The sequence below is a fragment of the Synchiropus splendidus genome, chromosome 13, assembly GCF_027744825.2.
Source record: "Synchiropus splendidus isolate RoL2022-P1 chromosome 13, RoL_Sspl_1.0, whole genome shotgun sequence".
In the NCBI taxonomy this organism is placed as follows: domain Eukaryota; kingdom Metazoa; phylum Chordata; class Actinopteri; order Syngnathiformes; family Callionymidae; genus Synchiropus; species Synchiropus splendidus.
In genome coordinates this window covers 6388614-6416119 of record NC_071346.1, presented here as the reverse complement: position 1 = coordinate 6416119, position 27506 = coordinate 6388614, and the positions used below count along the sequence as shown (strand labels likewise).

The 27506-nt window shown below is 43.9% G+C and overlaps 1 long non-coding RNA gene across 1 annotated transcript in view; it reads right to left on the bottom strand.

Moving 5' to 3' along the window:
* Positions 1-10611, bottom strand: part of LOC128769656 (uncharacterized) — a 35404-nt gene extending 24793 nt beyond the window's left edge. The window contains exons 1-2 of the long non-coding RNA XR_008416420.1: positions 10560-10611; positions 5601-5682 (exon numbers count right to left, since the gene is read on the bottom strand). This is a non-coding gene — a long non-coding RNA (uncharacterized LOC128769656). The remainder of the gene's footprint in view (positions 1-5600; positions 5683-10559) is intronic.
* Positions 10612-27506: the final 16895 nt, after the last annotated feature.

The window sequence follows — 27506 nt, the reverse complement described above, 5'->3', positions numbered from 1 at the left end:
AAGATACATCATCAGAGTTGTACCTGTACCTTGAAAGTGCTTCCAAGGATCAGATACAAAATTATTCCTTCAAGTAAAAAGTACATTTTCTTAACCTTTGAAAGGGTCCAGGAGTGCGCCAGGTCAAACCTTGACACCACACAGTCAAGTCAAGAGGGACATTTTCATGTCGCTTCATGTCAATGATAAATGACACTGTCTCTGACTCGTCCAGGAAGCATCCTTCCCACACTGAAATGACGATCAAATCACTGACTCCTTTTCAGTCAAGACTCTGACTTTATGGGGAACAATACTTCATAGACCAAACATTGTTCTGTACCTGACTCCTTTTTTTTTTTTTAGACCCACCAGTCAGTAGAGTGGGTCTGCACTTCCTTCACAAACACTCCTCATCTAAGAAATATATTGAGTGACTGATCATGTTGGAGAACTTTTCCAAAGAGCTCTGACTCCTTCAGAGTCCCACAGCTGCTCTGTTGTTGAGTATAAATTATTAATATGACACCGCTTCTCACTTTTGTTTCCCTGTTTCCTTTTTAGGGCATAATTAAAATCTCAGGAGCTGCTCGCTCGCGTTGCGGATCTCGCTCCCCTGGCACGGCGCCATCTGCAGCCACCGTCAGCCCTGGCGGCTTTGAGCAATCGTCTACCTCACGGCGAGAGGGGAGAGAAGGTGGAGGGCTTTTAGTCGAGAAGGGGCGACCATCTTTAATGTGTCACATCCATTATTTTTCCCCTCTTCTCCGCTGAGATCTGACTGGCACTCGCGACTCTGATAGCAGAAACATTTAAAGAGAGGTGAGGGTCTTTTTTTCTTTTTTTTTTTTTTTCAGTGCTCGCGGCTGTGAGCGAACGGGCTGGAAATTTGTCTCCCCTCGTAACGTGGCTCTGGGGAAATGGACCGGACTGGGGACTTTTGACTAATCATCAGCGTCCATCTGCACTTCTCCTTTTAACAGGACGAAAGCAGCGCAGCTCATTCAATAAACAGCCATGGAAATCCCGCTTTCACTTGGCAACACTGTCAGGGGAATTTCTCTCCAAGTCCAATACATTTTTTTGTGAAAGGTTCCCACCTTTAAACTCACTCCACACACATTAACATTTGGGAACAGTCCAGTAAAAGCTGCTGAAAGGAGGTGATGATCTCTGAAGTATTTGTAACCATCAAGGAATTTCTCAGTGAACGGGAACATTTTTCAGCAGCTCAGATGGCGCGAGGAACCAAGTACTTTATGCACCGCCAGACTCCACACATCAACAACTACTAAGTTTAAATATCGGCCTGGACAGAACTTCACCTTGTGATAGTTAAGAATATGTGTTGAAGAACATGTGACTGAGTGATTCACAGGGTGAGCAGACGGTCAGATGCTGTTGCACAACATAAAAAACACTGAATCAGCATGTGGATGAAAGTCCTGCATATGAACATTCACTCCCTGTATTCCTCATTGAAGTACAGTAGTCACCCTCACCAGATCGATGCTCAGTTGTGTGACTTCACTATACCACGGAATCTTTTCGACTCAAACATGCAGGATGTTTCCTAAAATGTTGCATTTTCAGGGGACTATTCCTCTTGTGAATTAAGTTATATGCAGTGTTTGTAAGGCAAAATGTTTCTGTGACGCAGAGTGGAAGGTGAAGAAAAGGCACGGATTTGACCGATCCGCTTCCAAACTCCGGAGCTATTGTTTTTTACTCACTCTCACTCAGTGATGATTGTCAAATAGACGTTTCCGTCCCAAAAGGTTTTAGCCTTCCACGTGTTGACGCAATAGGCTTTCAATTGAATCAAACGTTTCCCACACTTGCCAACTCCTCCGCGACAATGGTCACTACTGGCGGCCTTAGATGTCACCATCAGAGCTACTCCTCTCTGAAGACAAATACGTGGAAACCAGGACTGGTCCTCAAAATAAAACTCGCCAAGATGTTTCGGCAACACTGATGTTCCCCTCCTGAGGCGCTTACTGACACCGTAGGCAGTGCTTCACCTGACTGTCTGATATGTTAAAACAATTGACCTACACAAAGTAAAGGTTCTAAACCATGTTGTCTGAACTTATCTAAACCACCATTTTTTAATGTCTCGAAGTGCCGCTACAGATGCTACAGTCCATTAGATCAGGGGTTCAGAACCTTTTTGATCTCGGGGCCCGACCTTTCCCCGAACAAATGGGCCCAGGACCCATTCAAGTACTAGAACTGAATCATTAATCTTGGTTTCATTCGTGATCAATAAACATATTTAATCTACTTACACGTAAACAAACCAAAGCCTTGTGAATCACTGCAAAGATATTTGTCATCGAAAAGCAGTAGAACCAGGTGCAAGTCATATTCATCAAATTTACTAAAGAAAAGGGGGGAAAAAACACTTGATGCAAACTGTAGAGAAAATTGGAAAAATGGAATACAATTCTTGATCAAATATTTATAATAAAACCATGTCTGAAGATCATAAAATAAAAAAGTACATTTTATGTTAACTCCAAAGAAGATATAAATGAAGTGTAAATAAAAGTGTTGCCATAAAATGTCACAATTTATATATATATATATATATATAAAATGAATATAAATAATATAAATATATAAATATAAAACTGCTTCAACAGGTACTATCATGAACAGTTTTTACTGTTGGAGGGGACGACATCATTTATCATTTTTGTCTTCAAGAACTTCGCCGTAGTTGGTAACTATCACAGATTTGCAGCTGTCAAGTCAGTTCAGTGACTCAGTGTATTGTATTAAGTATTGTAAGTGTATTAAAACTGAGCGTCTCGCCGCCCTCACAGCCCAAAGGTGTAAAGCAAGAAAACGTTTAGCCGTCCTCTAGGGGGCGCTCGCGGCCCAACCATCACTGCATGAGATGACAGTCAATATGTCACGCTTTAGCAGGGGGGAAGTGAGATGAGGAAGTGTGTGTTTGGTTGAGAGGGAGTGAGATTTGTGGTTTTCCTACAGACCCTGCTACTAAGGCAGAACAGATCGAGTTCGTCCCATAAAACCGATGACTGCAGCCAAGCTTGTTTGAACTCTACCCATGAAGGAAACGTTTCACAAACACGTCTGTGTGTTCCAAAAAAAAGAAAAACCCCTCAAAGCCAATCCAAAGTCTACTCCAGTGATTCGCCCGGCCACTGATCTTCTGCCAGCAAGTCACTGTCTTAATGAACAGTTTAGCAGCAGGATAACTTGTCTGCCAGAGCGATGACAAGTGCACTCTCTCCAGAGAGAGCAGTGAACAGGGAGGACTGCGACACAAACACCCCACGCTCTGAAATCAGCTCATCTCACTGAGTGTCACACAGTTTGGTGTTTACATCCTGAAAAATACCATCGACAAATAACTTGAACAAGGAAACAGGGGGGAACAAATCCCCGTGTTTCTGACGGTAAATTGCTAAAATATGTCGCTCATACAGGCTCTTAGGTGAGGTAGCCATATTAGAAAACACTAGTGAATAAAAGCAAACATTTGAGGTGTTGTTTTGATGCTGATGTCAACTGCAACAGAATGCTACTCTTATAATTCTTCAATTAGAGAATCACTTTCTGCCCTAAAAAGTCCTCACATATGAATAAAAATAATAAAAACTTTGCTGCTGACGCGTATACTTGCATGGCTAAAGTGAGCAAAATCTAAGTTTTCAATCGCGATGGATGACCAAAGACTAAAGTTCAAAGCGAGGACCAATTAAAATGATTTATTTTAGTGGGAGTGAAGTGGCTTTCCATGTCACATTATTCATGATACATCACAATAAGGTTTGGCAGCAGTGCGGTCCAGAAGTTTCCTCGGACCCAACGTGCGAGATGCGGTTGATCCAATTTAGGACATGCTCAATCAACCTGACTCTACTGGGGACATGGAGGCTGCGTCCTGCTATGTGTGCAAGAATAGATTGCTCAACAAAGCAGCTTTAAAGGTCATGTATTTGCAGCCTCCATGGCTGCGACATCCTCTTAGAGGGCAGCGTTTGCAAACATGGTGATTCATGCTGCAGCGGCTGCAGAAGCAACTGAGCACAGTAGCAAGAAGCACTTTTGGTTGTTTTTTTCGGAAGTGAACCGACCGACTTTAGCCAAGTTTAGTCCAAGACACTGAGTGTAACATTCAGCGTACCAAGGTAATGCTATGTATTAAAGATAACCGTCGATTCAAATGCTCTCATGCTCTTACTTTATTCAACTGTTTGTCGCGCATCAGTCACGTCTTCTTTCCCCTCTATGTGCGTCATCATATTCGCTTCATCCGTATCGAGATGAAGTCATGTGCGACTCAAACATGTGTAATAGACGGAACTAAAATGCGAAACTTACTAGCGCAGCATGGCGTCACCTGAATATCATACTAGGCGGACGCAAACAAACATGGCTGACCACTGCGAGATCCATCTGTTTTGACACCATTTCTAACACCCCACATCCCGTACCTTTGTAACATATGGCCAGTTACCGTTCATATTACCTTTATTAATGAGCAGCTGACCAACTAAAGCATATCAAAGCAACTTTTTTAGGCTAAAAAGTTACACTGTTTTTTGCAAGATCATTTGAAAAGGCACTTATTTTCCATCAGGTTGTTCCAGAGCCACAAATGACCACAACTTCCACAGCAATTCTTTTAAAAAAAGTGCAGCAAAATCTGCTATTTTCGGTCAAAACAATCAAATAAAAACGTGCGAAACCCGTTGGGGACTGACGACGTAATGGGTTTCTAAATGAACTCTGATTGCGTCCCACATTCCAACAACAAACTGAAGCCAAAAACACTACAGTGTGACAACAGTGTGTGCTGTTATTCCAGAGAAAAACTGAAACTGACTAATTCCAACTGTATTTCAAAACCAGTGAGGAGCTTCTGCCAACACAATATAATGTGATGGAGCTTTAAACTAGTGGTGGGACTTTAACAAGATAATTACGATTAATTAATTACAACAAATTTAATTTAATTTATTTTTTTATTTAACAGTTTGCTCTCCAGACAACACTGAACCTTTCAGTCCCACTGATGCACAAGACACGTGGCAGCTAGGATCAGAACAACAACAACAAACATGGAGGAATCATCCCTGAACAAAAGCAAACAAAAGCTTCTGTTTGCTTTGGTTCAGGGATGTTTTTCGCTACACAATGGCCAGAGTTTCCACTACTCTGAATGGACTTGAAATTCTTATAACATTGAAATTCTTATACAAATATTTTCAAGACATTAAAAGAGCTTTAGTTTAAAAAAGGTGATATAAAAACTTGAATACAGACACCATCGTCATTTATTGGGCTACTGTCAAACTGATGCAAAATAAACAATATTTTGTTGTTTAAATGTATGGATGGGTCCATCATCTGGTTCAGTAATATACCACATTCATTCAAATGTGGCTTCTTGTGGCAAATATTCTGATACCATTAAACTGCGATTGACTGAGATTCATCACAAATTCTCTCATTAACTAGATTCATTTTTTTAAATCGACTCCCACCCCGAGTTTAAACATAACCCTGGACATGGCGACACTGGCATTTGCCTAAATCAGCCATCAACAACGTCACATGCAAGATATTTTAAGGCGACTTACCGGCAGTGTAGCGATACGCATCCTCACGAGTGTGCGCATATGTCATCATCCCTCTCCTGCAGGGGATCTTCATGTCACGCTTCTGCCATAAAAGGAGCCAATTTTATTATCAGCATGAGACCTCCACTTGACACCACACGTCCTGTTGCTGGAAGGTTCACACACACAAGCATCTTCACCGTCCAACTGTGTCCTTGGAAGAAGCCGCAATGCTACAGCCGTGATTTGAAATGTCGAACCCTCTGCGCACTTTTTCCTTGACTACATTGAAATAAATTCAAAGTAAAAGCAATCCTGAAAGCAGCGGCTGAATCCTAGAGTCTGTGCATGAGGATGAGTCAACTCAATTTATTATGTCTGTATTTGCTTGCTAAACAATGACAGCTGTGTGTGACAGATGTTGGGATCCACTTTTTAGGTACATAAAGAGGATATAGATGCATGTTCAGAGCTATACTTTTGAAAAGGAAAGTGAGAGCATGTTACTTGTTCCAGCGCTGTGACAGGAAGACAGAGGGCAGAGGTACAAGAGCAGAGGTGAGGATGCGGAGGCTGTCGTCGGCAGTGACTGGAGAGGACAAGATCAGAAATGATTTTATCAGAGGGACAGCTCATGTGGAGAAGTTTACAGACAGAATTAGGCTGGCCAGATGGTGTGGACATGTGGAGAGGGGCGCGCTGGACCAACGTTGGAGGCGGCAGCCGAAAGAAAGAGGAGAGGAAGACAGCCATTCAGGATACTTGATGGTGAATTCAATCTCTCTCTGTGCTGTAAAGCAGGGGTCTTAAACTTGAGGGCCAAATGGACCCCACAAGATAATAGTGTGCCCCACCCCACCACCAGACATGTGCATAGTTTGGTGGGAGAAAAGGGGCACCTGTGGCAAAAATGCTGAATGAAATATTCTTCTTCCTGTTAGAAGTATTGTTGCTGGTGTAGTTGTTGGAAAGATTTCCCCCAGAAAATTCCATTACAGTGGCACCTTGGTTTTCGAGCGTCCCGGACTTCGAACAAATCGAAGTTCGAACAAAAATTTCGAGATTAGCGCTCGCTCTCGACACCTCCGAGGCTCCACTCCAGGGTTTGATGTCCTGTTGTGGGCTGGAGCTGGGACAGGGATGAGGCGAGTCTGGGACAGAGCTAAGTGACTTGGTTTATGACTTTGTCACAGCCAAACTGCACAGAAGCGCACATTCAGAGCTGGACACGCACCGGGCACCTCTTCACTTCTGGAGAGACCTCACTCACTCGGCAACCCCTCCCACATGCAGCGGCCACACACATAGAGGAACAGCCACCTGCAGCAGACACTCTACATTCACTCCTACAAAAGACTATTTTAAGGCTTGGAACGCATCATTGCTTTTTCCATTCATTGTAATGGGAAACATCGATTCAGATTTCGAACAAATCGCTTCTCGAACGGCCGTCTAGAACGGATTGTGGTCGAGAACCGAGGTACCACTGTACTTCTGATCCCACAAGAGTACTTTGATTTAGATGTAATGAAAGTATTTAAATATGATCAAACAGCTGGAGGCATAACGGAGGCGCTGGCAAACCAAAAGTGCTCATGCCGACGTGCAAACTTACAGCGGTCGGAAGTGACGCTCGACACAACGTGCCAAACTGCGCGCAATGTTGAGGTTTTAAAACACGCTTGTTATAATGAGATCTCCCACCAACAAGCAGATGTGGCGAAGCAGCATTGTGTGAAGTTAACATCTGTAGATAATTGGGTGGCCCTGTCGCTATTGTGGAAAACATGTTGTCAGCCTCTGATTCTCGGTGAGAAGTCATTATCAATGTTTATATTAATAGCGTCGCCACATCCGGCGGTGTGCAGTCATCCAGGAGAGAGGTCGGCGCGTGACGCCACGTGGCTGACTCAGCTTCAATGATTTAGAGCAAAACAAAAATCGTGTGTCTGAAAAGTGCTATTGATTTGTTGTGTGAAATAACGTCCTTGATAACTAGTCGATTTCGTATTTTTGGTTGGTGTTTGGAAGTCAAAAACGATCAAGGTAACTCAACACGCAAGCAGCATTGAGGTTTGGGAATGGAAAAAAAAACACTGCTAGCAACTACAGTCTTCTTCGTAGTTCAAGACAACAAATACTTCTCATAACCATCTTACAGCCAAAATCCAACTCTTCGACGGTTTATAAAAAAGTATGAGTCCATTCCAAGGTCAAATTCTTTGCTTATTCATACTTCAGGGTGAGCAGACAGATAGATAGATAGATAGATAGACACATAGATAGACAGACAGATAGATGGACAGACAGATAGACAGACAGATAGACGGACAGATAGATAGATAGACAGATACATCGACAGACAGACAGACAGACAGACAGAGAGATAGACAGATAGATAGATAGATAGATAGATAGATAGATAGATAGATAGATAGATAGATAGATAGATGCATGGACGGACAGACAGATAGATGGACAGACAGACGGATGGACAGACAGACAGACAGACACATATATAGACAGACAGATAGATAGACAGATACATCGACAGACAGACAGACAGACAGACAGATAGATAGATAGATAGATAGATAGATAGATAGATAGATAGATAGACAGACAGACAGATAGACAGACAGATAGATAGATAGATAGATAGATGATGGATAGATGCATGGACGGACGGACAGATAGATAGATCATAGACAGACAGACAGACAGACAGATAGATAGATAGATAGATAGATAGATAGATAGATAGATAGATAGATGGATAGATAGATAGATAGATAGATAGATAAATAGATGCATGAACGGACAGACAGATAGATGGACAGACAGATAGATAGATAGATAGATAGATAGATAGATAGATAGATAGATAGATAGATAGATAGATAGATAGATAGATAGATAGATAGATAGATAGATAGATAGATAGATAGATAGATAGATAGATAGACAGACAGATAGATAGATAGATAGATAGATAGATAGATAGATAGATAGATAGATAGATAGATAGATAGATAGATAGATAGATAGATAGACAGACAGAGACTCTTCAATTGTTTTGCAGCCAGTCATAAAGGGAATTTGTTGACATTCAGATGTGACATTCAAGAGCCATTTTTTCCTCTGTACTTCTGAATTGATCAGAAGTACAAGTACAAGTGCAGGGAAGTTCAAGCGAAAGTGGAATGTGGGGTTTTTTTTCCACTACATTGACACACTTTGAATCATTTCCTCATCAGGAGATATTGAGCGGTCCAGGCAGGTTCAGACGCGCTGCCAAATAACAAATTGATCTTGTATTAATAAGGTCAGTGTTATGTGAGGTGCAGGCAGGTGCAGCCAAGTGAGCAAGCCAGCAGCCAGAGGAGGAGGCCAAGAGCCCAGGATCGCCATCAAACACCTCAAATATGAGGAGCCAAGCAAAAGTAGGACAGCAAAGCCAACACCAGCCAGTCCAGCAAAGATCACGACCCTGTCCAAACTCATGCTGATTTAGTGGGAGCACAAGTTGACTGTTGAGAGTGTCGATGAAGGAAGGAAGGAGTGCCACACGTTTGGCAGGTCAGGGGTCAGAGTTCAGCGGGAGAGTGAGCAGATCCTTCAGCATTCTTTGGTCTGCCGAGCCTTCTCTTCGGTGGCTGTTAAATATCCCGCTGACTGAGCGTTGTTATTGATCGTCCTGCTAATACAGAGGTCGACATATTCAGTCCTGGCCTTGACCAAGACTCTACACCCTTATCTGGACTCCCTCGCTCAAACATCTGGCTGTGATCTAGTGAGATAACCGTGTCATTTTAAGTTCCACTGAAATGGTTCAACAGAGTGAATCCCATCTCCAGATGGCTCCTGCTTTAACCGCCAGTGGCGCTAGAAGGACAAAGTGAGTGTTTGGCGTGACCGGTGAGGAGTGACCCGCTCGCCCCGCAGTCAGAGTCTGACCTTTGTCTCTCAGGCGACACCTTCAGCTCCTCATGCACTTGTCAACGTCTCTCTTACGCCACTGGACGAGGCGGCGGTGATTTATCATGTGACCTCGCCACTGGGAGCTCCGAGAGATGATTGTCCTATGGAGCTCGGGAATAAACTGTGGCATGATGGTGTCAGGAACCTCAGCTGGAGCTCCGAGCGACGCCGCCGCGCAGGAGCGCGCTGACCTTTAATCAAAGGGAAGCATGGCGCTCACCGGCTGTTGGATATTCAGACGCTTTACCCAGCGAAGTCTGTTATTTAAAAGTGACATGGATTTGTTTTTCTTCACGCATTCATTTTTCACATTTCTCCACACCTGCCAGATTTGTAATTCATGCACCATTAGGTTGGGGTTTTTTTCCCTGTACATTTTCTGGAATTCTTAGTTTTGTTTTTTTTTTTTACATGTTGAGAAACATTTTTTTCCAGCAAAACATGAGAACAAAAATGTTGACCTCCGGCTCCAAGTTTTTCAAAGATTCAATAGAGTGGGACCTGCCATTTACTAGCATTTTTACCTTCCATTTCAAGAAGTTTCTGCGACTTTTCTTTTTTTTTTCAGACAATTTTTGTGAACTTTTTAGGGAAATTTTGTGAAGGTGACTATTTTACAGTAATTTTTAATTTAATTTTTTTGCATTTTGTCGTCTTTTTCAAATTTTTGATACATACAGATGTTTTTTTCAATCTTTCAAAAAATATATATATTTTATGAAAATGTATTTATTTATTGCCTTTCTTCAATACATCATAGGGGTAGAGTTTTGTGGTCACAACCTTTACAACCGTATTTTTCAACAGGAAGATTTTGTTTGTTGTTTGTCTGTTTCAATTTTTTATCCAGAAATCAGATTTTGTTTTCCATCTCCATTCTTTCATATCTTAAAATAGCGCAATCGTTTTGCTTGTTTGTTTATATTCATAGTATATATTACTAATATCAACAATAACAATAAACAACACATTAACAAGAATAATTATTGCTATTATTACCCCTGAGGCATGTTGTTCCCCAAGCGACGTTGAAAACTGCGACTGATCCTTTAGACAGGCTGCACAACTCTTGAAAATACAGCCTTTATGGACTGTAGTATTGTACTTTCAGACGGCACCTCCCCCTCACTATCTCACTCCAGCGCCAGCACTTCTCTCTATCGCTTCCTTATTTGACTTAATGCTGATAAATGAGTCTGCTCTTAGCAGAAGCATTTCTCATTCTGCAGGGCTGCGCCTGGACTCACTTCCCAGTATTTTCATTCCGCCTTTCCGGCGGTGAAAGTGTACAATCCTCCTGAAAGTCATTGCAGCGACTTGGGAGGATATTTCACCCAGATCTCATGTCGTTTCAGTTCACCATCCTGAAAGGTTGGCACTTTCATTTGTTTTCACCCAAAGGGGCACTTATAGATATTTTGTACATTTGCGATTCCCTTTCATTCCCAGCTCAGCCGGAGTAAAAAAAAAACAGCCTTCTGAAGTGGAAACATCCAGAGCAACACACAGAGCTGCTAATTTTCACCTAGGAGACTGAAAGGCTTTAAAGCTTTGCCATTTATGTAAATGAAGAGCATTCTTCTCCCCAAGGTTCCCTACAACACAGACATAATCACCATAATCACACACCATAAAAAACACATTTCCTCCACGCTTCATACAGCTTCACCTCTCTGAGCTCATCAGCGGTGGGAAATGTTTACAGGAAAAACTCCAACTTTGGCTAATATTTGTGCAGGTTTTCGTCTGTCCTCATCATCTGGGATCATTTATGAACCACACTGCCAGCCGTCGCCAAAACTCTCCTTCCACCGCTGTCTCGACTCCGACCCTCATCTCTGCAGCGTCTCCTTCACTTCCTCTCGGGTCAGAATTCTTCATGATAAAAAATGAAGACAAACATCTAACGGTGCCTTCAGAATTCTCCTTTGAAACCCCATTAAAGGAACAAGCACAAAGAAATGTATGAGTCGTTGTGGACTGCAGTCCAGGAGATTCCGCACAAGTTTATTCTCTGGTGAGTTCAAGAGAGAGAAACATTAAACCCACCAACACAAAACATCCTGGCGTTATACAATATTCCTGTAGATTGTAGCAACAAGTTTTTCTGAGCGCAGTCTACAAAACAACTTCACTTAACTCACAAACACTGAGGTTTTCGCCAGCAACAGTCACAGGAGAACAGGCGCCAATGAACAGTGCAGCAGTCCCGAAATCACTGTGTGTTTCAGGGCGTGTTTTCAATTCTATTTGGCCGATAAGCATTTGACTTTATTGATATTACCAGGTGCGAGTCCAATTGTTTTTCACTGCGATCTCATACTACATTCTTGGTGGCAGTTTACTCACATTACATTGGCCGAATACTCAATACAGGACTTCAATTTTTTTAGTTTTTGCTTGTCATATCTGAGCTCTCTGCGAATGAGCTGCTGCTGCCAGAATGGTAGAAAGTAAAATTTGAAATCCTTATTGAACTACATCAAGGTCAATTTTCTGTCAACACCCTCATTCCATTTATCCTCGCGATGTTACAGACCAACCATTATGTGTTCAGTTACACCCCATTGGCTCTTGGAACTGGTAATCCAAGGACCCGATATTGAATCTTGACCAGTTAAATTGGAAATCCTATTGCAATTTCCTCTGCACTGACTACAAATGGAACACAGCATAAGTCAAGAGGTATTTTGTGGAGTTAAAAAAAAGTTTTTTAAAAATTAAATCGGCAACTAAAAGCAAAGCGTTTCCTTAGTTTGATAGTTAGATTTTTCAAATATGAAATGATATTGGTATGAACATGAGTCACGTGTCGGCAATGTCCTTAAAAAAATAAAAGTAAGGAAAGAAACAAACTCTGTCAACAGTATCGACAACTACTATTTCTCAAATCGACAACAGTGAGAATAGCAACACACACTCGAGTGGCAGCAGCCTTGGCTCAGCCGCTTCTAAAACACAAAGCACCGCTCAAGTTCTCCAAAGACTTTCTTCAAAGTTTGGACAGCACTTGGCAAAGTGACCAAATTTTACTAGCTGAAGCAGTATTCGTAGTCGCTTCAGAATTTCTCTTTTTGGTTGTATACTAATAAACTCTCCTCAAAAGGCAAATGAAGTGCTGAAGTGGTCTTGACTTCAATAAGTGACACCTGGCATCATTCACGTCGAGCAAACTGGAGATCCAAGGTGCGTAGACGCAGGCTTGTCTTGTGCTTCACTCAACTTCATTCAAAAACAACAAAAAAAAAATCTTTACGTTCAAACTTACTAAGGGATTTAGTTTCACCGGTCCACTGTGCCACATCACATTTTGTCGTATGAGGGTCAGTGAGACCGCGTCTACACAGAGAAAAAAAACAACTCTATCCACGCAAGTTCTGGGTCAGATGGCCGATCTGACCCAGAACTTGCGTGGATACGACAAAATGTGATGTGGCACAGTGGACCGGTGAAACTAAGTCCCTTAGTAAGTTTGAACGTAAAGATTTTTTTTTGTCCACATGAATCCGACACATCCGTCCACAGTGTCCCACACTTTTGGAAACTAACATGGATATGGAAACGCAGTGGATCCGATACTTTCTGAGAAGGATTTCATCACAGCATTGCTCCTCCTCTCTTATCACACTCTGAACTCTGAACACTTCATGACAAGAACAACCTGGCAAACTATGGCGTGGCTCTCTTTTTTTGAACTAGCGCAACTTTAAGCCGAACATCTGATTCATGTAAATGGGTCAGTTGCCGTATTAGTCACGATCACATTGTCATTGTTTACATCACACTTTACACACATGTTCACATGTTACAGCGCCCCTGAAGTCCTGGCATCATTTTCAATCGTTTTTGTGGATCCAAGTGGAGGGTCTCATTTTTTAGAGCACTTTTTTGAAACCAGCACGAAAAGCGTGGGGAGGACGTTCCTTGTGGATGTAGACTAACTCTCCAAGAACGACTGAGTGTTTTGTCTCAGCAGTCACCAGTGATGAGCATGTCACTTTCAAAACAGCAACGTCTTTCGTCACGTCATTTTCTTCTCAAATACAAACTAATTTGAACATTATGGACTGTATCCGTTGGGGTAACATCCAAAGAGAAGTCTGGGCCAGATCCACCTCTCCAGGTGGACTCAAAGGTGTTCACATCCCAGATTTTTTAGTAATACATGCTTTGACTCGAGACAGAATCCATACAGTGAACGTCCCTAAAAGTAAAAGATACATGCAGAAATGAACGCACGCAATATAAAGTTAGCTTTCGGCTACGTCAGAAAAACCATGTGCACTTCACAATTTAGGAAACAGTGTTTTACAGTAACGCACCTTTAAACAATTTTAATTCTCCAGGATAAATGGGAAACATCTGGCCAGAAAAAAAAAACAGAAAAGGCGAATCATCATGACAAGCTCTTTGCAGAGATCGCCGTGTGAGTCGCGATGGTAAATGTAGGTCAGACCCCCCAGTCCGGCTCAGATGTCTTGCAAGACTTGCAGGTGAGAGAAAGACTTTTTCGGGAATCTCTCCTTCTGCAGGTGCGCGATAGAAACTCGCACTCTTCTGTGAGTGACAGTTAGCGGAGTTAAACCTGGAGCTCAGTAGGGTTTAAAAACTTCACACACCAGCTGCTCGGATGCTGGAAACACTCCTGCCAAGCTCCGTTTGGGGTTTTGCGACACTAACCTGCAGTGAAAATTAATGGTAAAAGACAGCGGCGTGCACCCTTGACCCACAGTGCCGAGCCCCCTCTGTTAGCCGGGGCCTCTGGGGTGCTCGCCTGTAGTCGTGCAAAGTTTAATCAAACTGGCAGTGGGACCTCGGCTGACAGGGTTGGTTATTTGAGCGCATCGCTCTCCCTGGATGGCTCTTTTTAACGCTGCGATGATTGCAAAGGGGACAAATCGTGCTTCTTTTTTTCAGCGCATCAATCCTCTTCGTGGAGGGGAGCACACGCGTTGGGCCTCTTATCGTTTCTCCTCTTCCAGGTGTTTGCACAGTGGGAAGAGATAATGTGGGCGATAGCGGGAAGCTCCAGTGTTTCACCACCCGGTGAAAGGAAAGTAAACTGAAGCAGGATGCAATTTTATCATCCAAACAGATACATAAAGATATTGATTTAAATTGTCAGAGTAGAACCCGTTGTCTGGAATTTTCGTGGTTAACAAAAGGGGGTAACTTCGGGGTGTTAATAGACATTGATGCGGCATCACGGGGCCCTATCTCAGCTACACAGGAACACTGGACATGTAGCATTGACTCACACATACATAGCGAGTGAGCGCAAATCCTTCCTGTTTTTCATCTTCAATGTCTACTCCCACATATCTAGGTCGCCACAATGAGTATCACTGATGTCATGAAGGCGGCGGTGGAGTGACATTGAAAGATCCTTGACCCCACACTGCCCCACTAAGGCCTCTTCAAGTCGAAAAGCCTTCAGCGGGGGGTAGAAAAAGCGAGGAACACTTCTTCACCTCCACCTCACAAAGAGCTGCCTTGACTTTGAGAGCAGTGGAGTGAAAGAGGCAGCTGGTTTTCAAAACTGCTTGCTGAAGAACCGTGTGATTTCCATCAGTGACACTTAGCATAACACATTCACTTGCTTTGGTGCTGTTCCCCAAACCTCCAAGGCACTGTCAAGGTTGGAAACATGACAAAAGGGAACTAGTAATGATCCATCTCTGATCACAGACATCCAGAGTTTGAAAGAGACACAGAGCAACCAGCCATTCTTCAAATCGTAAAACAGACAGTCTTCATCAACACCCGACCAAAAACGTCTTGTACAGATTGACCATAGTCCAGTTCCAGGGCCCTTTGACGTCACCTTTATTAGAGCACTATTCGTCCGTCCCTGTTCTACAGATCTGTCCCATTACTAGCATCTACCAGAAAAGACTCCCTTTTCCATGCACTGTTGAGGTGGAAGAGTTTCTGTAAAAACCGATTCCAACCAGGCAATGCTATTAAAGAAAGAATCTACGACTTCAGAAGCAGCAGCCGAAGGACATAAAAACCAAGCGTTAGTGGATGAAACGTTTTGAAATTTTTATGCTCACTTCTTTTTATGCGGGTCAAAAGAGGTGCCCCGCTTTTTTGGGCTCACACCGTGACAAAGCGAGAGCCTTGTGATTGGTCTCTCAAAGTCTCTTTACTGCTGTCCAGTTTAGCGACCTCTGCTTTCTCGGGCTTCCATTAGTTCCTCTCGGAGCCGGTTTTCCTTGTGTTGGACTGTTTGGATGTGTCGACTGAGCGGCTGATCAATGAAACCTCATACAGTGCCCGGCGCAATCATTCCAATCCCAGTCACGGCTGGTGGGTTGAGTACAAAGAGCAGATCAGCTCCATGCCACCCACCACGGTCGCCCTGTGTGGACCTCCTCCAGATATGGTTAAATGGTCGCGGGCATGGGCGTCCACAGTCTGAGTCAGGCTAATAAGCTCAGTGAGCGAGTGGGCTGCTGTTGTGTCATCGCTGAGAATGTGGCGGAAGGACCGGCTTCTTCCTCCTAAATGGAAGGACGAGTGACAGCCGAATCTATAATAATGGTAAGTCGTGAACATTATCAAACGTGCGCATCATTATCAGAAAACATTTTTTGGGGAAAAAAAAGGGGGTTGAAAGAAGCAACCCAAGAAAAGGAGCTGTGTTTTCTTGAAGCTCAGTGACACAGTGAACTTTTCTCAGTTGGTTTGGAACTTCTCTTTTGTGTGATCTGACACCATCTATTACTTCTTCCCTTTCGGGTTTGTGTGTTTGTGTGAAGCTGATTTATCGTCTAACTTATATTTTAGTTTCATCTACGTATGGTTGTCTATAAAATACAATTCCCCAACACCTTTGTGATATCACGAATATTACTTTTTGTCGGTTCATTTTACTATATACTAAATAAAGCATTCTAACGTGAGAATGTCAGGTAAACTCATCAGCAAGATGACATTGTTTTTCAATACAAATATGTTAATTTAACGCCTCGAATGCAAAGAAAGATCGCTGTCCAAGTATATTATCTTCTTCCTCAACCGCTTATCTGGGACCGGGTCGCGAAGGCAGCAGTCTGAGCAGGGATGCCAAGACTTCCCTGTCCCCCACACCCTCCTCTTCTCGGGGGGACAGAGGGGTTTGCAAGACACCCGAGAGACATGGTCCCACCAACGTGTCCTAGTTCTTCCCCGGGGCCTCTTCCCAGCGGGGCATGCCTGGACCCATCCAAAACAGACGCCCGAACCACCCTAGCTGACTCCTCTCGATGTGGAGGAGCAGCAGCTCTACTCCTTCCGCGTGACTGAGCTCCTCACACCATCTCTGAGGGAGCACCCAGCCGCCCTGCGGAGGAAACTCATCTCGATCGCTTGTATCCAAGACCTTTTTTTACATGATTCATAATTCAATTTCTGTTTAATACAACGAGTACAACCTGCGATCTGTCTTGTTGTTGCTGTAACTGGAGCGGCAGGACGCTCCAGCCCCTCTCCTGCTCATCTGCAGGGCCACGGCTGCGGCACCAATGACTTGATTTAAAAAAGAACCTCTCCTTCGGGGCACCAATTCCAGTCGCTGTCTGATGAGCAGAAATTACATGTCTAATGAAATGGAGTGGTGGTTCCAATTGAAGGAATGAAAGACATTTTTTTTTTCTGAACTTCCCGCTTCCTTGAATGAGATTTTAATCTGGACCCAACACTCCCACATAATGGAGTGCAGTAACCCCTCTTGGCTACTCTCCTAATGGCCGCTGGTTCTGCCGCTCCGACGACGGCGCCTGCTCCAGCTATTATCAAAACCACTGACCGCCATTTTAGCAGGCGCCTTAAGAGGCCGGAACATAGTGGGAAGATGGCAACTGTAATTCTAGAAAATTGAGCAGAAGACATTTTTCCCTTTTTTTAAATTTTTTTTTTAAACAAAGCTTCAGCAATCATCGCCGTCGCGTGGCGGCACCGCGTGGCTGGTAAAATGGGTTATGAAAGCGCTACATGCGTGTGGCGGATAAGCAAAAAAGCAAAAATAATAGCGGTGAAAAAGTGGGGAAAACTACAGAACAAAAATAAAAGATCGGCTCATGAAGAGAAAAACATTTTTTAAATGTCACCGCAGTGGAGCGTCTGGGACCTGCTCCTTCATTTGTACCCAAGTTTCGTGCTGTTGCTTACTACATGGATATCAAATTTGGAGAAAAAGAGATGGAGAGACTGAGGAGGAGTGTGAAGACACAGTCAACTTTTGCACCACTGCTCGCTCTTCTGGCACTGCTCTCTTCAGTTCTGCCTCCTCGCTTCGCTGTGCTGAGTTTAGCAAAGCCACGCGGGGGGTGACCCTGCTGCAGCCTCAACTTGAAACATCCCTGCTGTTCATTTTACACATAATCACACACTGGTGTTTACTGGGCCCACGTCGGCCCCCTGCACTCACAAAACAGTCCGGATTCTTATCAGCCGACAGCACAAGGCAGTTAGAAATGTGATTTTGATGAGGAGAAACACGGCTCCATTTCTTCCTTTCACCCTTTCATCCGATTTTTGGTCGGAATCCGAGAATATCAGCAAAGACTGGGTGATCAGTGAAATCTTGATGAAGTCTTATTAGGACACGTCTGCGCCGCACTGAGTGCTGATGTATAAAAGCTTTCATATCATACATGAGAGAATTCTGGCAACTGTCAAGATGTTCGGCTGATAATGAAAGGCAGACACGGAGCAGATACTGTATGTTGAAAGAATCGCGGTAAGAATAGTAACTTATCAGGAACTCCAGCTGGCTCCTCTCGCGTCCCTCTGCTCCCTATTTGTCTCTTTCTGGCTTCACACAGTCCCGACTTGCTGCGTACAGGCTTGTTGTAGACAGACTTGCCAGTATCGCACCAATATCGAGTTGTTTTTCTCTTTAATACCGTCTTCTTATGTGCAACCACAGGAAGCTAGTTTTGAGTATGAGTTTCATTGTTTAGAAAGTAGAACCAGCACTGCGCTATGTCAACATCACTTAGATGGTTTCAGTCGTATCTTTTAGACAGGATGCCATCACTCTACAAAAGGAACCTCTTCATCCACAGCCAGATTTACCAGTGGCCGATTTTAGGTCCCATTCCACTTACCGCCTCCATTCTTCCTGCCATATTGTCACAAGGGCCCTTACCATTGCTATGCAGATGACACACAGATATAGCCGGCCATACAGGACTCTCAATTCTCATTCCACTTCCTGGACTAGCTTAAGCAGCTAAGTCCGATTTTGTCACGTTGTGTTCTACCAGTTTACAAAATCGAACTATGACTAGCTCACCTCTGTGACAAGAGGTGGCGCCTTGAGCTCGAAGCTGACAGATATTGAGGAGACAGCGATCATGCTGACTGAATAATGTAGCTAAAATAGTTTGGAGGGCCAGAATCAGGGCGTCAGAGTGATGGTTCTACAACATCGGTGTCATGGAGCTGTCATTATCATAAACACACTTCCTTCGGCAGGTTTTGGGAGTAAACTCGCAAGTTTATCAATAAAATGAAATGTTCCGGAGATTGTGTTTTCTTTGTATAACCAGAACGATAAATGTGGACTTGAAATAGTTAGTGTGGAACTTATGCTCACCGGTGTGATCCTCGACTAACTTAGCAACCATGCTAACAGTTTCCAACATGGAGGTAATGTCGTCTCCTTAAACCGTGGTCCGACTAAGAGAAATTCAAAATTCTCTCCAGCAGTCAGACTAAGCCGCTTTTTAAAAATCCGAATTTAGCCGGATGAACCCAAATATTCGGTTTTCTGAGGTCACAAGGATCTGGGGTCACACAAGCACAACAGACACCAGAACTATTAATTAACTTTTGCATCAGTTTGACAGTGGCACAAAAAACGATGATGGCTGTATTCAAGTTTTTATATCACCTTATTTAAACTAATGCTCTTTTAATGTCTTGAAAATATTTGTGTAAGAATTTCAATTTTATAATATATATATATATATATGGAATGCTGGAAAGACCTGAACGCAGGAAATGCAAAAGAGATCTCGCATTTCAAAGTCCGTGAGCGTTGGAGGCCGATAATTCAGGCATGTATTTTAAGCATATGCATGTGTTTAACTGGGAAAAGAGAGGCCCTGAACTGAAGCACCAGTGAGATAAAAGTAAAAATAAACCGCATATCCACAGATTTGCTGTGTGAACTAGTTGGCTATTATCAGGGCGTCCGCGCTGGGAGGATTAGCGCAGCATGAGGACGAGCTAAGGTGCGCCCTGACCACCAATTAACAGATAAAACTGTTGGTTCATTAAATGCATACGCAGTGTTACGCATACAACGCGCCTGTATTGATCACCAGGACATCTCCACGAACCCTCGTTGTAGCCCGACTCCTGACACACAACATCCATCACGGCACCTACCCCCCAACATATTTATAGAATTTTAATTAGCCCTGAGTGCGCGCCAACATCATTAGCTTTTCTCTCCCAGCAAACAGCCGCGCGCACGCACGCGCTCACAGAAGCAGTGGCTACTTAGATCAAGGACACGAGAGAAGAGAGTGGGACTAAAGGATGACAGTTGAAAATGACAATGAAAAATGAAGCACCGGAAAGAAGAAAGAAAAAACCATCATAACATGCGGAATGCAGGCAGTAATGTCACCTTGGAATAATTCAGCGATGATTAAATGAGTAGCCGCCGCCGCCGCTGCTGCGTGATGACAGTATCTGAAATCAGTCAATATGGCTGACTCCCGAGTGAGTTGCATTGGGATGCAGAAAGGCAGCAGTGGAACATATGAAATAGAATAGAACGCATGAAATGTCAGATAGCAGAAGTGGGTCATGTGTGCATGAAGAAAGTGCTACGCGAGGGACTGCTAGATATTCATCATGTGCAGCCTTTGACCACTGTGGACGACATTCAGGGCACCAAATTTGGTTGATATTCCCCGGTTTAGTTAAGCCTGGATTTGAGACTGGAGCATGGGAAATGAGGTGGCAGCAAGAGGTGGATTCAGAGTCCTGTCATTATTATTTATAGTGGTTGGTTTGAAAGTTGTTTGAAGAGCAAAGCTACGTTACATTACATTACCATGGGGGTGTGGACTCTCTGTCAGAGTGACAGTATGTAGCAAAGCTCAGTGATCCAGAGTTGAACCACTGATCCTCCACATTGATGAAAGCCAGTTGAACTTCCAACAGAATCGCCAGGATGTGTCCAGTAGGCCTCCCTCGTGAGTTGTAGTGGGCATGCTAAATGTGGTGGGACCCCAGATATAAAGCCTGACACCTCATATGGCAGTGGAAAAACAGAAAAACTGGAGTTGTCTGGGCCTCTTTACTGAGGCTGCTGCCCCAGCTATCCAACCTTGGACAAGACAAATGGATGGAGAATTCCACATATTCATTCAGACGTTCATAATATCATCGAAAAATATCAGCGTAGAGTGGGAAATTCCAACATGGGGCGACCCAATACAGCACCGGGGTGAACCTGGAACTAGACGGGTTCAGATCAGTCGAGCATGGCCAGTTCTTCACAGCCATTAAATGAAACATCCTTCTGTGACTCAGCTTCCAAACACTCGGGGAGAGGACAAAGCTCCAGTCATTTCAGTGGTGAGCTGCAACACCAAAAGAGGTGCATGACCTCACCCCTCCACTCCAGTAAAGTCGACAACAAAGGGATGACATCACCAGCCAGTTTTGCTAATGAAATTCCCATGCAACCGAATCATCACTGTGACTCCTGTATAGACCTGAAAAGACTAAAACTTCATTCAGAGTCTGGTGCCTTCGTAATAGCCTCGGGCCTTTCCATCGTAGAAAAGGTTTCTCTGGTCATACGCAACGTTTGCCCAGCACAAGCATGTCAGTCTTGCAAAATCAGCTGAGACGCCGAGCCCCTCAGGTTGGAGGAATACTTTGTCCAACACAGAGAAGCGGTCGGCGGCGTGAACGAGCGGGGACTGCTGTTGTCTACTTTCATCTGGATGTCTGATCACTATCTGTTATCTGCGCGGGCGGCTTAACTGGATTCCTACAAGAGAAAAACAAACAATATGATGATAAGCTTTCATCTCCTGTTATTCACTGACAAAGTCCAACGCTCGGCGCTGCATCACAATGTGGCCGAGTCTTGGCAGCAATAAACTTAAGTGAATTTATACCATTATCACTCGGCCACATCTTCAACAGCGAGAGACACAAACGTCTCGCTGGAAAAGAAGTTTCTAGTGCAGATAGTAGGTTTCAAACTACCCTCACCACAAGACGTGAGAGACTCAGTGTGGAGCGTATGCGCCGAGCAGCTTATCTTACGTTTCAGTTTTTTTTTAAAAAGCACCTGTAAACGAACTCTCTATAGGATCACGTTCACTCACACACACACTCGTGCCTTTCACATAACGGTGACCTAATTAAGCCGGAGGGTAGTGGTAATTACATGCAACCTTCATCTGCCCTCCTTCTCTATTGTTGCGGCCACTTGCCGCCGAGAGACCGCGTCAGTCAGTGCGCGAGGCCGTCGCCCAGGGACGTTTGCTTTCCAAGCATTAACTGTACAATTCCACCGAGACGCAAACATCATTTACCATTGTTCCACGTGGATTCATCGAGGCCGACCAGCTGCTTTAACATGCTTTTAACCATTTCATTGAATCTCACATAAGATCCTAACCTATGTTTTGTATAAACTGTAGCGGTGGGGCTTTAACTTCAATTACGATTAAGTCATTACAAGAAAGAAATAATGTAATTTCATTGCTCTCCAGACAACAGGGAACCTTTGTAAGTGCAGGAGTTGCTGCTCCACTGATCACACTGATGCACAAGACACGTGGAAGCCAGGATGATAACAACAACAACAAACATGGAGGAATCATCCCTGAACAAAAGCAAACAAAAGCATACAAAATTATTGTTTTAATCCAAGTGTGTTTAGCACCAAAAAATACTCTTGATAAATACTGGGTTCCTCCCACGTTCTCCGATCTGGACACGTCTGTAATTCCCCCAAAAGTTGGTCACTATACGACTAAAAAATATTTGCACCCTCAACAAACGTATAGATTATAATATATAATTATAATATAATATATATCTTATTACACATCGTCTTATGTTGCAGAAATGTATTGATTTAATATTCACCTCTACTTTGCTCTTCCCTTCAATGTTCAATAAATACCAATATAATATCGGCTGATGAATTTAATCACTGTGAATAACCTCCTCGGGGAAAAAACTTGAGTTATGAAAGTGGAGGAAGGAGGTCGCTGATGAGAGAAACTCAAATCACAAGGCTGCAATTTGCTGTCGCTGGTGTTGGGAATTAATCACAGACGGCAGGTGAGGCACGAGTCGATCAAAGGGGGGGAGGGGAGTTTCACGTCGGCCGCTGAAAAGGTGAAAGTCTGCACGTGTCGGTCACTCCATCCGACCTGTGGTTTTAGCTGCTGCCTCAGTCAATACTGTAGATCAACGTGTGCATGATAAACAGGCTGATACTTGAGTCAGTCCAAACAAAGAGGTGCAACAGTTTACGCCTGTATGGAACCATGATGATCTCAGAGAAACAAGTTGTTCTATTATAGAACTTCATACTCAGAACCCAGTCCCCAAAACCACCACACTCACAAGGCTGCAGACTCAAGGCCAAGGATCCTGACATGACCCTGAAATCGCAGGTGTCCTGACCCTAGCTCTAAAGGCCCAGAACCAGGAACTCCTCAGGTTCACGGTAAAGAAGCCAAGTCCCGGTCCCAATGGTCCAGACCTTCAGTATAGGTCTGGACAGTGAGGCCAGAGACCAGAGCCCAGACACTCCCAGAACCAAATTACCAGACGCCAAGACTTTGGTCCCAGACCTTGACCAACAACTCACGGACAGACCTTTGTTCCAAAGGCGCAGAAGCCAAAGCCCTTGGCACATGGCTCTGAGCAGTGGGCTGTAAAGGACTTAAGAGGCCAAGGACCATAGACGTGCTCCACAGATCCGTAGACAAAATTGAGGCCCGAACAACATGTCAGAAAGCAAAGACACGAAGATCCAGAACGCAAGGACCATAGACCCTCAATGAATAGCCACACACTCACAGTCAGACCCACTGCTATGAAGGCAAGAATGTGGTCGTAGAGGCTAAGACTCTCGTGCAGTCTCACATGTCGAGAACCAGAAAATTTGCCCATAAAAGGTATGAAAGGAGCAGAGGAGTGAAACCCTCACTTGCTACGACACCAGTCCCAAAGGAACCCAATACATCTGTTCACAGGCTAATTTCACAGGATTCGGAACATAAATCATCAGAAAGTAATTCATATTGTTGGAAAACTTTGAACCTGGGGAAATATGAAAGAGAGCCTCCGCGGGAAACAGGCTTTTTCCAAACACATATTTGTGGATTTGTCTGGTGCTGCTGCAACTCTCGACACCAAGTCAGAATTGCTAATGACGGCACTCCGGTTTGACCTCTCGGCGCAGCGGATGAAAGGTTAGAATGAAGGAACGACTGCCAAACGCACTGAAATCGATTTCTACTCCTCCATCATTCCTCTACCTGCCACTCACAACAGATGAAGGGATTTCTGGGAGGAAGAGGGCAATCAATGAGAAAAAACTGAATGGGCGAGGCGGAAGGACGGCGGCGGTTCCAGCAGAGCCTGGAACCCTCGGCGACAAAGACATAACCGCGCGTGTAAAGCAAATGGGTCAAGGCTGCTGTTGGCTGAATGGAACCTGTGTAAGCAGGTGTAAACAAAGCAGCACAACGTGAACACTGTGACACTTTGGGGAAGCACCAAGGTCGCACTCAGACTCACAATAACACTTAGTGGTAACCTTCCGGTGCTGTTCCGAGTAAGTGCTGCCACAGAATAAATATTGACACAGCCGCTAACTCCACGTTCACATCAGGCTCCCAGCCCCGAACATGTTTGGAGAATGACTAGTTACAATGTCACAAACTGTTCTGGGTCTTAGACGTAACTCAGAGCAGACTGGGTTCCACACCTTCCAAAAACTGGACATTATTTCAATACAGTTTTCAACCAGGACACGCGAGGAAAGTATGAAGCAATGTTACCCAAACAAACGAAAATGCAGACATTTATTTTTACGTCACAAAAATTGTCAGTACATGTGAGACTGCTTTGGTTCCATATTTGCATATAATGACATGTTTTTTCTTGTAATTTCCATTATACAGCTCCACAAAATCCATATACACTACTGATTTTATTTATTTGTAGTATTTGTTTGTGTGTTTTATACCTATTAAAAAAACAATGAAATAAACTTTCCTTTCTGCACTCTGCATTGTCATCTGTTCTCCATACTTCACTATATCTTTCAGACAGACCATGACTCGTCCGGCAGTCTTTCTGTTGCATCAAAATATGTCTCCAATTCATCCATCACTGCCGATAATTCTGAAGTGCAATCCAGAGATACAACGTCAATCTCTGTGTTTTCCTCTGTCAACGCTCTCCTTTCACTGTCTGCTTGCACTGCGCTGACGTTGCTGCATATGGAGCCTCCTGATTGGACCGTGTTAATCCAAGACGGACAGGAAATCAATAAACTCCATCCCCCTTGTGTCAGTGTTGGCGGACGTACAATGCCTTTTGATTTCAGTCTTAGTACATGAAAGGGATCAACATGTAAAGATTGTCAGTGAGAATTAGCTTCTCCAGACTTAGCCGGATAGAAGCTACAAAGTAGTCGGCAAGTTGAGGCAGACGTGGATACGGACAGTGAAGTAGTATTCTCCTTGGGAGTCTAATACTGGTGTTTCAGTTCCACTGGGTCAGAAAACATCATGAATATTGTTATTTTGAAGCTGCTTCACTGCAGGTGCAGTCGGTCACGACCCATTCTTAGGTGAAGGATATTTTGCTGATCTTTTTTGGTCTAACTGGACGGAGTTCATCACAATAAACACCAATAATTTTGTCATCCAAAATTTATGCTAAAAACACATTCAATCAAGAACTGCTAAAACTTGAAGCTGAAGAGAAAGTTTTGACATTTACTGAATTGGTGACCATGAAAACGCTTTTTTTTTTCATCTTGAGAGGTGAATCTCTCTCCCATCCGCAGCGGTCCGTCTCTTCATATGTCTTGAGTTTCACAAGCAACAGACTGTAGTCATTATGATGTTTGTTTTGGAATTTTTCAGGAGAAAAACACGTCGTGTTCAAGTCCACCTCCATGTTATGCGTTTGTTTCGATGTTTCCACTTTGTTTAAATGTGTTTGATCACGTGAGATTTCATCTTTAAAAACAGATATTCTCATTTAAGAAGAATTGGAAGTTTAAATGTGGCGGAAACAAAAATAATATGGATTACCGTAATTTCCGGACTATAAGCCGCTACTTTTTTCTCGCGGTCTGAACCCTGCGGCTTATAAAACGATGCGGCCAATATATTGATTTTTACAGGGATATTCCAATCAATCGGCCACCGATTATGAAAGGCTGAACTCGTTGTGATCTGTGAATGCCGACCACTGCCTGTCATTGCTGGTCACAAAATCCGATCACATGTGACAGCAGCCGTTCTGATGAGGCACCGCCCGCGGTTTGTGATGCGTCTGCTCCTCCCTCCCGACTCGCCACTCGCTTGGCAACGGCGTGTCTAATGCGGAAGCTTTTTTCAGTCTGTCATGTCAAGTTTGCATCCTGCAGCACATGCACGTTAAAGGGCGTCAACCCCACGAATTCAATGCGATATTTAAAACACCAGCACTTGACGGAGCACAGAGAGTTTTCTGGTGCTCATGAAAGTGAAACTGCAGGAACCAGCGGTCACTCGCCGGTCTGAGCGTGACGTTCAGAACGCGAAGCATATTGCCTGAGAAATAATCATTAATTTCACCGCGCCAGATGAGCAGCCTTTCTCAGGTGTCGTTTTAAGACGGAATCAACCGGGACCGAATCCGCTGCAGTCTTGTGTGTGTCAGATGCAGCGTTCGCGGTCAATCTGAAACGTTTGCAACCGTCCAGAGTGAGAACTTTCATGAAAGAGGTTGAAGACAGCTACTTCAGCTGAGTGCTCTCCCTGTCTCTCGGAGCATCCCGAGTTTTTAGAGTCTAATGAGCATGCTCTTTGCTGGCAAAAATATTGAGCTTCGTCACATCAAACCGATGACATCACGGGCGTTTTATTTACCTTTAAAGCGCTCAAATTGCGCTGTTTTCGCCCACGGGTCCGCAGCTCTGCTGACAGACGATCTACTGGAGGGTGAAAACAGCGCTTTCTGAACACTTTAAATGTGAATAAGATGTGAGGAGTTCATGACTGGAGTTCAGAACATTGGCAAGATTGTTTCATGAGTCAGTCTCGACACTGGACCCCGTTTTCAAAACTAGTACTAGAGGATCGCTAGAAGTGATCCTCATGCATTTTCTGTGGCGCAGACAGCAATGGTGCACCCGCGGCTTATAGAGCAGTGCGGCTTATGTATGAACAAAATCCATTTTCCTTCTTAGATTTGGTGGGTGCGGCTAATATTCCGGTGCGCTCTGTAGTCCGGAAAATACGGTAGTTGACTTCAGCCCTAATTGAGACAGGGCTAAGATAGACGTTATTTCACGCTGACCGACATGACCACAGAGTAATATACTCTACGCCCGTGATGCGCCCAGATCATCTTGGTTCTGTCCCACCACTGATCGAGGCGACCACCCTCCATCTGGTGTAATGACACGTGACTTGGCGTCACTAGACGCATCAAAGAAATGGACATGATTATGATGGTTTTTGCCATGGCAGCAACGCTACAGCTGCCCGCGGCACTAACGTTAGCGTGTACAGCTAGGACATCTGAAAGAACGAAGCGGGTGACAGCGGCTGCAGATGAGTGATATTCATTGACTTCTCGTGGCTAAAAGATTTACTGTCATCAGTACAACAAAGGTCTGAAATCCCTCCCTTTGCTTCCTTCAAGGAGTTACAGCTTCAAGCAACAGATTTTGTG